The sequence below is a fragment of the Cyprinus carpio genome, chromosome A14, assembly GCF_018340385.1.
Source record: "Cyprinus carpio isolate SPL01 chromosome A14, ASM1834038v1, whole genome shotgun sequence".
In the NCBI taxonomy this organism is placed as follows: Eukaryota; Metazoa; Chordata; class Actinopteri; order Cypriniformes; family Cyprinidae; genus Cyprinus; species Cyprinus carpio.
This window is the reverse complement of record NC_056585.1, coordinates 12,526,146-12,538,874: the sequence shown is the minus strand read 5'-3', so window position 1 is coordinate 12,538,874 and position 12,729 is coordinate 12,526,146. Positions and strand designations below refer to the sequence as shown.

The window sequence follows — 12,729 nt, the reverse complement described above, 5'->3', positions numbered from 1 at the left end:
ATGAAGGCAGGAACACATTATAGTGCTTATGGTGACAACAGAAGTACATTAGCCCAGATTAAAGAGAGATACTGGGTACTTGTTTTTATTGATTTGTGTGGTCATGTACACAATGCTATTATAAAGCAGCTCTCTACTGACTGGCATAAAAGAAAGCATTTTTCAAATGTTTTGTCACTACTTAAGTGTCACTGACATTTTTCCATTAGCGGATTAGTTTAGCTAACAAAGGCCATAACGATATACAGGATTTCACTGAACCTTATGGATTTGTCTGCCGCTGTAGTCATTCATCCCTTAATAGGCATAGAAGGACTGAGCTCACAGCAGTATCATAGAAAAGAAAATCACAAATGAAAATCTCTTTAATGTCTCCTAGACATCAATTAAATTAAATGGTGACTTTCCTGAACTTTTTCTTTTTCCTGAGAAACTCCTCCTCTCTCACTTTTGTCTACTCTGGGGATTTAGTAGAGATTACAACATCTCAAACAACATTTGGCCTGCAATCAAAAGTCAGATCTCATGGACTCAGACAGTTCTCATCAAATTCTTCCAAGACCAAATGATCTGGGCTACTTTTTACCTTCTTGAACAGATCATGTTACTAATAGTAGGGATTCTGATTCATCTCAGTAGCTTGGTTCATTTGAATAATTTGGTTAGTTTGAATCGTTTGATTAATTTGATTCACTTCACAAAAAAAAAAAAAAAAAAAAAAAAAACATTCAACTAATAAAACCATAAATTTGTGACCTGCAAAAAAAAACTTTTTTTTTTTTGGAAAAATTTAAATATCTTCTGTAACTTCTGGACAGTGCTAAATAAAAAATAAATATATATATATATATTTTTAAATTATATCAGATTGAGCTTCATTGACAGGTATGGTTACACATACAAGGAATTTGGTTTAGTGACAGAAGCTCCACATAAAGAATAATATAAAAATAGACAAAATTGGCAATGTACAAAAAAGCAAAAACACAATATATATGTGTGTTAAATAAATAATGATAGATAATGTATACTAGTGTTGTGTGTTCCACGATTATTGTTAAGTGTTCATGAGATGGATTGCCTGAGGGAAGAAACTGTTCCCGTACCTGGCGGTTCTGGTGTGCAGTGCTCGGTAGCGTCGACCAGATGGCAACAGTTCAAAGGAAGTGTGCTGGATGTAAGGGGTCCAGAGTGATTTTGCTAGCCCTTTTGCTCACTCTGGATAAGTACAGTTCTTGAATAGAAGGGAGGGTTGTACCGATGATTCTCTCAGCAGTCCGGGCTACCCTCTGTAGTCTTCTGAGGTCAGATTTGGTAGCTGAGCTGAACCAGACAGTTACTGAAGTGCAGAGGACGGATTCAATGATGGCGGAGTAGAACTGTTTCAGCAGCTCCTGTGGCATGTTGAACTTCCTCAGCTGATAAAGGAAGTACTGCCTCTGCTGGGCCTTTTTAACAATGGACTCAGTCTGATTGTTCCACTTCAGGTCCTGAGAGATAGTGGTGCCCAGGAACCTGAATATCTCCACTGTCATTACAGTGCTATTCATGATGGTTAGTGGGGGGAGAGCAGGGGTGTTCCTTCTGAAGTCCACGATCATCTCCACAATTTTTTAAATGTGTTAAGCCCCAGGTTATTAAGACTGCACCAGACAGCCAGCTCTTTAACCTCCTGTCTGTATGCAGACTCATCACTGTCCTGAATGAGGCCGATGAGTGTGGTGTGGTGTCATCTGCAAACTTCAGGAGCTTGACAAAGGGGTCTTTAAATGAGCAGTATTTGTGTAGAAGGAGAAGAGCAGTGGGGAGAGAATGCAGCCCTGAGGAGCTCCAGTGCTGATCATACGGGTCAGTGGGTCACCAGCTTCCTGACAGACGGGCAACAGCTAGTGAGGCTGAGAAAATTCTCATTCAGCACCCGTATGATCAGCACTGGAGCTCCTCAGGGCTGCGTTCTCTCCCCACTTAATTTAGGCAGGAGGAGGTTTGGGATTAAAGTGGTCAAAGCTGTGCTGAAGTCCACAAACAGGATCCTCACATACGTCCCTGGTCTATCTAGATTTTGCAGGATGTAATGCAGTCCCATGTTGACTGTATCATCCACAGACCTGTTTGCTCTGTAGGTAAACTGCAAGGGGTCCAGTAAGGGTCCAGTGATGTCCTTCAGATAAGCCAAAACCATTATTTTAAATTATTTCATGGCCACAAACGCTACAGCCACAAGTCTGTAGTCATTAAGTTCAGTAATTTTGGGTTTCTTTGGAACGGGGATAATGGTGGAGCATTTGAAGCATGAGGGGACTTTGCACAGCTCCAGTGATCTTTTGAAGCTCTGTGTGAAGATGGGGGCCTGCTGGTCAGCACAGGTTTTCAGACATGCTGGTGTCACACTGTCTGGGCCTGGTGCCTTTCTTCTCTTGTTCTTTCTGAAGACCTGACACAAGTCTTCTTCACTGATCTGGAGTGCTGGAGGGGGGAGGGGGGGTTGCAGGAGGTTTTCAAACCTGCAATAAAACTCATTCAGATCGTCTGTCAGTTGTGCTGGGGGATGGTTTCTTGTCATTGGTGATGTCTTTCAGATCTTTCCACACTGAAGCAGGATCACTGGAAAAGAACTGGTACTTTAGCTTTCCAGCAGGAATGCACATGTCTTCACAGAAACTGATATAAGATGTTACCGTCTCTGTGAGCTCGTCCAGATCGGTGGCAGCAGCTTCAAAAACACTCCAATCAGTGAGGTCAAAACAAGCTTGTAAATCACGCTCTGCTTCATTAGTCCATCTTTTTACAGTCCTTAATACAGGTTTAGCTGATTTCAGTTTCTACCTGTAGGTCGTTATAAGATGAACTAAACAGTAGTGAACAGAGAGCCCCAAAGCTGCCCATGGGACAGAGCGATATGCATCCTTTATTGTGGTGTAACAGTGATCCAATATATTACCGTCTCTGGTGGAACATGTAACATGCTGACTGTATTTTGGCAGTTCATGGGAAAGATTTGCTTTATTAAAGTCCCCAAGAATGATTATAACAGAGTCTGGGTGTTGTTGTTCTGTGTCTGTGATTTGATTTGATCAGCTAGTTTCTGTAAAGCTGAGCTCACATGCGTTTGCGGAGAACTGTAAAAACTCAAGAGAATGTACGAGTGAAACTCCTGCGGCAAATAGAATGGCCAACAGTGACACCAGCAGGTAAAATTACAGTGGAAATCTTCATTTCGCCTAATCTGAGCCCATTGAGTTTTAACAGACCCCCCTAAAGTGTGCAGTGGGTTTGGTGAGGGTAATTGAGAATTAATGGGAAAAGTCATTTGAGAGTGCCCCCATTGTGATATGATTGGATATGACTGGTATGATTTGCTTGGATTGGTTCATGCAATAAATCCCGCCTCTTGTGTTTGTGTATTTTCCGTAAATCAGTCTGAATAAACAATATAATGGCTTTAATGGGAAGACTAATTTAAAAAGTAAGTAAACAACTCACACACTTATATATAACCATTTGTTATGCTAAAATAAGACCTGAAATGGCCTGAAAACATGATCTGTGGGAATTTTTAGTGAGTAATCAGCTTGGTGAAATTTAAGTTAAATGTGTCTGTGACCAATATTTTCCGAACTTTGATGACTAATGATTAAAAAAATTCAAAAATATTTAAAAGTTAACAATTAAATAGAAAATTATGGTAGTGTAAGTAATGTTTAACCAAGAAAATGCGACAGGGACATGAATTTGATTTGTTAAGCTTGATCTAGGCCTATGTTAAATTTGCTTTATGGAACCAAATCATTTGACAATGAGTCAGACTAACAGAAATAATGCTGGCTTATTTGGTAAACTTGTTTTATGAAAAAGGCCTCAAGGCATTAAAAGTGATCATATTTTCTCCATTGCACCGTATTGCATCAAATCGCATTGTGTTGTATCGAATCGGATCGCACTGCATCGAAACAGGGGTGAATCATATCGCATCGCATCGGTAGCTGCTTCATATGTATCTTTCATGTATCATATTGTTGCTATGCATTGAGATGTGTATCGTATCGGTCTGAGTCGAGATGCACATCCCTTATAGGGACCATCAAACACTAAGAAGGATTGTGTCCAAACAACACAGAACTACTGCAGCAAAGTGACATCAAGCCTTAATATCTTCTTCTTATAATGACCACAGAGAGCTTTACAAAGCCAGCATCCACAAAAGAGTTGCATGCTAAAAACTTTAATGAGAGACACCAATGCTAAAATGTGAAAAATGTGGTGGCGTGATCATAAAACCTGAACAGCTGGACAGTCCCTCCTCCAACGATTTGTTTTCTATTTGAATATATAGTCATTTAAATTTAATTACAAGAAATATATTGTACCTAAATTAAATTGATACTCAAATGAAACATAGCTGCAGAAAGGCTATACATTACTTAAGCTAGGAAAACATCTGAGCAAAAAAACAATCTTCTAGGCAGGTAAGGGCTTTCTTGGTTTCGTGTTTAGAACTCAAAGGAGGTTCAAGCTGGTCTTTACATATTAAAGAACCAGCTGGTATAAAACTTACCTACCACTGAGACTTTGGTGATGATATGAGAGCTTGAAAAGACAAAGCAGAATGAATAAGTAATTCCATTTCAGGCGTTCAAAGACAAGGTGCATATTTTCATGAGAGAGGAAGGCTGAATCTTTTCATCTCTTTACATCCTTTGAACCGTTTTTAACGGCATGGCTGAATGAGCTGTTTTCACTTGACACGTGTTGAATCTCAATTCTCTTCCGGTCCTCTCAGATGCGGCTCAGTTTTAACCCATGACCTTTGACCCCAGATCCGGTCAGACCGGCTCATTAATCCTGAGGTCAAGGGCTGGGTCTGGGTTGTTTGTTCATGTTAACCGAGTGAACCGTCTTGCGGCATTAGTGTGATAACACTTGATGCTAGAGGTCATTCATTCACGGTCAAAGATTTGTTTGTAGGTTTCTACCAGCATCCTGTCAACATTTCATCAAAAAATCAATAATCACATCAATGACTTGTTCAGAAGAATTAATGTAACTAGTCACATGTTTTGCAAACCTCAGGGTTCCTCAGACATGTGTACATTTTGGTACCATCTGTCTCCACCTTAGTGCTCTTGGAGTAATAGTGGTGTTTGATTTGTTTGTTTTTGAGTCAATTCATGTCAGTAATTCAGTTGAGCAGATTTTGTAAATTAGTCTAAATGATTCGTAAGTAAATCTGAATGATTTTATGATTCATCTGCCAAAAAAAAACATTTATTAATATTTTTTTAATATTACATAAATAAAATATATACATGTAGTTCATGTTAGCTCCAGTGTAAGTTAAAACTAAAACCATAAAAAAATGTTTCACTTTGAAATTAAAACAAACTGAAATAAATTGAAATAAAAAAAATAAAATAAAAAAACATAAACCTATTTTTTAGCTTGTTGCCATGGTGACATTTCTCATTTTTCTTAGTTTAATTTGATGTACTAAAATAACTAAAACTGAAACTGAAAAAAAAAAATAATAATAATTATGCAGACATATAAAAAACAGAACTAATAAAAATGAAAAAAAAAAAAAAAAATTACTAAAAACTTTCACAAAAATGAAATTGAAAACAGAAAAAAATAAAAACTAATAAAAAATATTAATAATTCTTATAGTTCAACTAAATGTTAACTGAAATCATAAAGAAACATTTCTGTCATTTTAAATAAAATAAACAAACTGAAATAAAATATTAAAAAACGTATTTCAACATAACATAAACTGAAATAAAAATGAATACAAATTATATATCTCATATATATATATATATATATATATATATATATATATATATATATATATATATATATATATAATTTATACAATAATTTACATAATATTAAATTGTTATAATTATTATTCATTTGTATAATATAAAATTACTAAATAATATAAAACATACATTATATTAATAATATATCAAATATATAAAACATTATATAAAAAACTTAGTATCTAAATGATACAAAAATAACACTGGTAATTAAATAATATTAACTTTTGATTTTAATGATAATAATTACTGAATATTTTAATATAAGAATAATGTTATAATGTCTCTTTTCAAATTGATCCATTGATGTTTCTCATCTTTTAAAGCACTTGTTTTTTGTGTCTGGTATGCATAACAGTTAATCCGGTGAATCACGTGTTTGTTTATGTAAAAGCTTTTTTGTCATCCTTCGTCACGGCCATCCGTTCACAGCACCAGACCCAGGGGAAAACAGCCTGAGAGGTCGATATACTCATCATTCCTGAGGCCAGACTCCCACAAACCTCCGTGTTCCTCAATCCAATATGGCAGTCAGTCAATCTCAGGATGGCAGAATGTGTCAGTAAATCTGAATTTGTTGTTATACCGTTAATGTTTAGGGCTGATTAACTTTTGTGAGTGAATCAAAGAGCATCTCTCATAGTGTAGGGAGTTTAACACTGTTGGAATGAGGATATAATGACCTAATAAATGGAACATTTAGAAGAAGCATAAACCAGACTTAGATAATCATTTTGTCCTCAAGAGGCTATTGATTTAGTTCAAGGTGAATTCATGGTGTTGTAATTGCCATGCAAGTGTTTTCTTACATTAGAGATGTTGAATCAAAATTATTGCTCTTTCTGATTCTAAGTTGATGAAGATTGAAAAGCAGTTGGTAGCATGTGATAGAGAGCATTGCAAAATGAATCAGCCTGAATCATTCACTGTGATCTAGCTAGTTCACAAATTTAAGCTCTGTTAAAAAACCTTGTGAGCAGTCAGTGTTGCCAGGGTTTCATTTTTCCCACACATTTGGGCTATTTCTAAAATGCTGTCACAAGAAAAATTACAGATCCACATCACAAACTAGAGGTTACATGAGTTACACCCACATCAGCAATCTTAAGGCTGGTTGATTGAGTTTGCCACTGTAGATTAATTGTACATTGATGCTTGTGTTTAGACAAAATGATTAAATGTGGAGAGAAGAAGAGTGAAGCAAGGGGCAAAGAGTATGTAGGCTATAAATAATGGTCTTCTTGACTGAGATCAGAAAATATCAGATTATTTGATTTTAAAGTATTGTGTGACAAGATTTTCTACAAGAATTGTGTAGTGGAAGGATTAGGGCCAAGTGCAAAAACTAGCTTCTAGAATTTTATTGATAGCAATGTGGGTGCATCACGTTGTGACAGTGTTCTCTATATTTATATCTCACATTTTAAACAAGTTATCATTAAAAATGATATGGGGACTGTGTGTGTGTGTGTGTGTGTGTGTGTGTGTGTGTGTGTGTGTGTGTGTGTGTGTGTGTGTGTGTGTGTGTGTGTGTGTGTGTGTGTACACGGTTGTGAGGTGATGACTCTGTTAGAACCTTCCAAATCATTCAGTCAGCTTCCCTTTCAATTATGATGCAGTCTTAAAAAGCCAGTGCCTATGTAGATAATAAACAGCAAGGCAGTTCACAAGGCTTTGGAAGCGCTTTGGTCTCACAGGATGAATGGAAACCTGAAGGAAGAAGAGAAAGAGGTGAAGTTAAACAGAGAGGGCATTCCCTCAGACGTTATGCATTGCTCTGCTGCATATGTGAATTATGCCATGTGTATAAGAGCACTTCTTTATAAACCTTCCCCAGTCTCATTTCAGACAGTCTCTCAACCCGTCCCTCTGAGACCCGGCTGAGCCAGTTTACATTCACTCAGACAAACAGACCACTAACAACACAACTGTCTAACCCCGCAGAATAATGGCACCTGATAGCCATGCGCAATAGAAGCTGTGGTTTATAGAAGCTACTTAAAACAGTAAGGGTTTTTTTATGCCTTCATAGCAGTCTTTCGTCTCTGTCATTTAGTGGAATTTCTCAAATCTTTTTTTTTTTTTTTTCATTTCTTTTTATCCTTGTTGGGATGGTGCCCAGACGCTTGTGTGGCATTGAGTAATTAGGGCAATTGTAGAGCGTGAGACAGCCATTGTTTTGAAGATTATAGTCTTAATTATTAGTGTCATTACTAGACTTGCATTATCATTACTGTTGCATATTTAGGTTTCTAAAAAAAAATCTCATAGACTTCCATTGAAGGATGAACCCAAGGACAGAATATCTTAAGAGATTTAAGGGTAAACACTTTTGAGTCAGTAAGCAACATTGTTCTGCAGGATTTGTTGAATTTTTTTTTAATTGTGATTCTTCTGATAAAAATTGTGATTGTGACCCTTTTATTAAAGAGCTATAATAAAAATTAAAGAGTGATATTATTATTAAATATAAAGAAAAGAAAAAATATAAAAATATAAATATATACTATTGTAATAATACCATTTTTCATCTAAACAAAAATGTATTTTATGTATAAATATTCATATTTATTAATATTAGTAACTATAAGTATAAAATAATAGTAATAATAATATTATTTTACGTGTCTTAATTTCAGTTTCAAGCCACTGAGCTTTTGTTTTGGTGGGAAAAAGTGCAAGTCCTTTAAAGCTTCTTCTTTGTTGGCAACAGGTTTAAAAAGTTTTTATTTCAAATCTGATAAAAAGGTGATATTTTGAGACACTGAAAGCATCAGATAATGAGCTGCTTGTGTGTAAAAGAACATGAAACATGTGATAAATGATTTCTGGTAGCCAATGTTGATATTTCAAATCACCAAAAAAACAAACCACGCCCCTACCCCAAAAGGGTCTCGCCCCTATTTTGATAGCTCCGCTCCACACCAACTGTACGTACACAACCCAGGCAATGATTATGGCCAAATATACTGTATTATTATTTGCCGTATTAAACATATTATCTTACTTTTCGGACACACTTTGGGAGCTGACAGTGGAGGAGGTTTAGATGCTCCAGGCTTATTGGGTGTGGAAATAAATGTGTCTTTATCATAGCTGAAGGGAACGATAATATGACTGCAGATGAACAAAGAAGTGAACATGACACACAAGCATATTCAAGCAAAAAGCCAGCATATATTAGTTTTGTGAAACAAAGCAACCTCGGTGTCCAATCGCAGGCCTTCACGCTCCTTGAGTTCTCTCCAGCGCTGGAAAGCTGATCCGAAATTTACACGGGGCCTACTTCTTGCCTTATCGTAAGCTTCCTTTTGTTCTGCAGATGTTTTCCTCTTTTGTTTTTTATCCACCATCTCTATCTTTCTTTCATCGCTCGGCTCGGCTTATGTCCGTCCTTTGCAATGAGTGCTCTCTCATCCCCATCATGAGTCGACATGCCCCTTACTGCTGATTGACTACAAGTTTATTTTGGTACTCGGCCCGACTCAGTTTTCTAAGGCGTTTTTTGAAAAAATGCATACCCCACCTTTAATAATTTTAGTTTTTTTTTTTTTTTTTTCATTAATCGCTCAGCCCTATAGCAACCATCTAGAAATCACATAGCAATGGACTAGAAACGACTTTCAACACCTTAGCAACTGCATAGCAACACCACTGCAACTAGACGAAAACATCTAGATTTGAATAAAACTTCAATGTTTTTATATGTTTTTTTTTTATACTTTCCCAGCAGTCTGTCGATTCTGTGCAGAAATGGCATGCACAATCTATAGTCAGAGATGAATATCAATGGATTTTATTTTTTTTCTTTCTTCTGTGCTCGTTGGGTTGGCTCCCAGACGAGCGTATGACATTGTATAATTAGGGCAATTTTAGAGACGTGACATGAACAAACAGAAAGAGAGAGTGACATTGTTTTTAAGATGAGTAGTCTTAATTTCTTCTTGTTTGTTTGATTGCTGTTGTCGTCGGTTGATCACTCAGTATTTTATCAGCTTGGGTTTGTAAAACAGGAGAATGAGTGAATAAAAACCCCACAGAAATTACAATTAAAGCATCCTGGTGTCTCAGAGCATCTCTCCTCCTGCTCAGCTCTGAATAAACCACCCCTACATTAGAAAGCTATTAATACAACACACCAGCCTCTGCAAGCTCAGAATACAATCGCCACTTTAAGCACTAAAGAAGCACTGAAGACCCCCAGGCTCTCGCTTTGAACTTATGAGCCCATTTACTATAATCCATCATTAAATCTAACATCAAACTGCACAAAGTACAAATCTCCACTCTCCATTATCTTTTTTTTTGTGTGTGTGTGTGTGTGTGTGTGTGTGTGTGTGTGTGTGTGTGTACTGGTATATATGGTTTATGAGGACACAAATGTGTAAAATGACTTGGGTACTGCAATGTAGTAGAACATAAAACAAAAGGCTTAAAAAAAACATACAAAATGATGTTTTTTTTTTTCAATTCAAAAATTGCCAGTAGTTTTCTGTGAAGGGTAGGTTTAGGTGTAGGGCGATAGAAATACAGTTTGTACAGTATAAAAACCATTATGCCTATGGAGAGTCTCCATAAACCACAAATGCAAGTATGTGTGTGTATGTGTGTGTTTGGCAAAGCAGAATTTTTATTGTTGTGTAATTTTTTTTGTAATTTTAAGATCAACTTTTAGAACTGTTGTAAGTAGCTTGTAACCTATGCTTATTAGAACTATGCTGCAAAACTTGAAATACATTCCTTAGGGTACATTTTGCACCACTTTTTTTCAATGATACGTCCACAAGAGGTGCTGTAAGCTGTATCATGTTTCCACATTCCAGATGCATGTTTATTTAAAGTCCGCATGAACCGTAACTTACTGCCCACTTTAAACCAAATAATTAACATATTACCAATCTAAACTTAATATCTAATACACTACCTATCTCTATCTCTCCACAGCAAACTAATGGTCGGAGGGGCTCTCTCTCTCTCTCTCTCTCTCTCTCTCTCTCTCTCTCTCATAGCAAACTAATGGTTGGAGGGGCGTGGTTGAGTATATTCTGCCCAAGCCAGAAAAGGAATGCCATTCCAGAGCGGATGTTCATAAATGTTCATATTTTGATTAAACATTTTTTTTTTTTTTTCAGCAGATTAACTGTTCACATCAAGACTAGCTATGTGCGCTAGTAAAGATAATAAAGTCTATTTTGATTTCATGCGGACTTTAACAACCCAGTTTTACGAAGAAAAAAAAAATCCTGTGGATACAAAGTGGTTGCAACATTATATCATAATCAGAATCAGAAAGAGCTTTATTGCCAAGTATGCTTATGCATACAAGGAATTTGTTTTAGTGACATAAGCTTCCAGTACACAGAGACAACAGCAACAAAAAAAATAAATAAAAAATTGCAAATAAATAAATTGTATGAACAGTTGTGATATAGATGACAATGGATTAGAATAGAGTAAGATGCAGAGATGTACTTGGATGGAGGGGTAACAAATAAATATAAGAATATTGCACATTTTTGCATAAGTGGTGAACATTTCACTGTTCATGAGGTAGATTGCCTGGGGGAAGAAACTGTTCTTGTGCCTGACTTTCCTGGTATTTGCGGCTCTGAAGCACCGGCCAGATGGCAAAAGTTCAAAAAGGGGGTAACTTGGATGAGAGGGATCCAGAATGATTTTCTGAGCCCTTTTCCTCACTCTGGATGTATACAGTTCTTAAAGGGTGGGCAGGGGAGCACCAATAATTCGTTCAGCAGTCCGAACCGTTCTCTGTAATCTTCTGATGTCTGATTTTGTAGCTGAACCAAACCAGACAAGTATTGAAGTGCACAGGACAGACTCAATGACGGCTGAGTAGAACTGTTTCAGCAGCTCCTGTGGCAGGTTAAACTTCCTCAGCTGGCGAAGGAAGTACAACCTTTGTTGGGACTTTTTAACAATGGAGTCAATGTGATTGTCTCACTTCAGGTCCTGAGAGATGGTGGTTCCCAGGAATCTGAATGACTCCACTGCAGCCACAGTGCTGTTCATGATGGTGAGTGGGGGGAGTGTAGGGATGTTTCTACTGAAGTCCACTATCATCTCCACTGTTTTAAGAGTGTTCAGCTCCAGGTTGTTAAGACTGCACCAGACAGCCAGCTGCTCAACCTCTTGTCTGTAAGCAGATTCGTCACCGTCCTGAATGAGGCCGATGACTGTAGTGTCGTCTGCAAACTTCAGGAGCTTGACAGAGGGGTCTTTGGAGGTGCAGTCGTTGGTGTAGAGAGGGAGAAGAGCAGTGGGGAGAGAACACATCCCTGAGGGGCACCAGTGTTGGTGGAGCAGCTGTTTGACATGAATTTCCCCAGTCTCACTAGCTGTTGCCTATCTGTTAGAAAGTTGGTGATCCACTGACAGATAGAGCTAGGAACAGAGAGCTGGGTCAGTTTGGTCTGGAGGGCTGTTGGGTTGATGGTGTTGAAAGCCGAACTAAAGTCCACAAACAGGATCCTCACATAAGTCCCTGTTTTGTCCAGATGTTGCAGGATGAAGTGCAATCCCATGTTGATTGCATCATCCACGGACCTGTTTGTTAGGTAAGCAAACTGCAGGGGGTCCAGTAAGGGTCCATTGATGTCCTTCAGATAAGCCAGAACCAGTTTTTCAAATGACTTCATGACGACAGACGTTAGAGCCACAGGTCTGTAGTCGTTAAGTCCTGTTATCTTGGGTTTCTTTGGAACGGGGATGATGGTGGAGCGTTTGAAGCAGGACGGCACTTCACACAACTCCAGAGATCTGTTGAAGATCTGTGAAAAGATGGGGGCCAATTGGTCAGCACAGGTTCTCAGACAGGCTGGTGTAACACCATCTGGGCCTGGTGCTTTTCTTCTTTTGTTCTTCCTGAAGACCTGGCGCACATCGTTTT

The 12,729-nt window shown here is 37.6% G+C and overlaps 1 pseudogene; it reads left to right on the top strand.

Annotated features, from left to right (window-relative positions):
* LOC109105232 overlaps window positions 1–12,729 on the top strand; it is a 62,780-nt pseudogene that overhangs the window by 6,910 nt on the left and 43,141 nt on the right.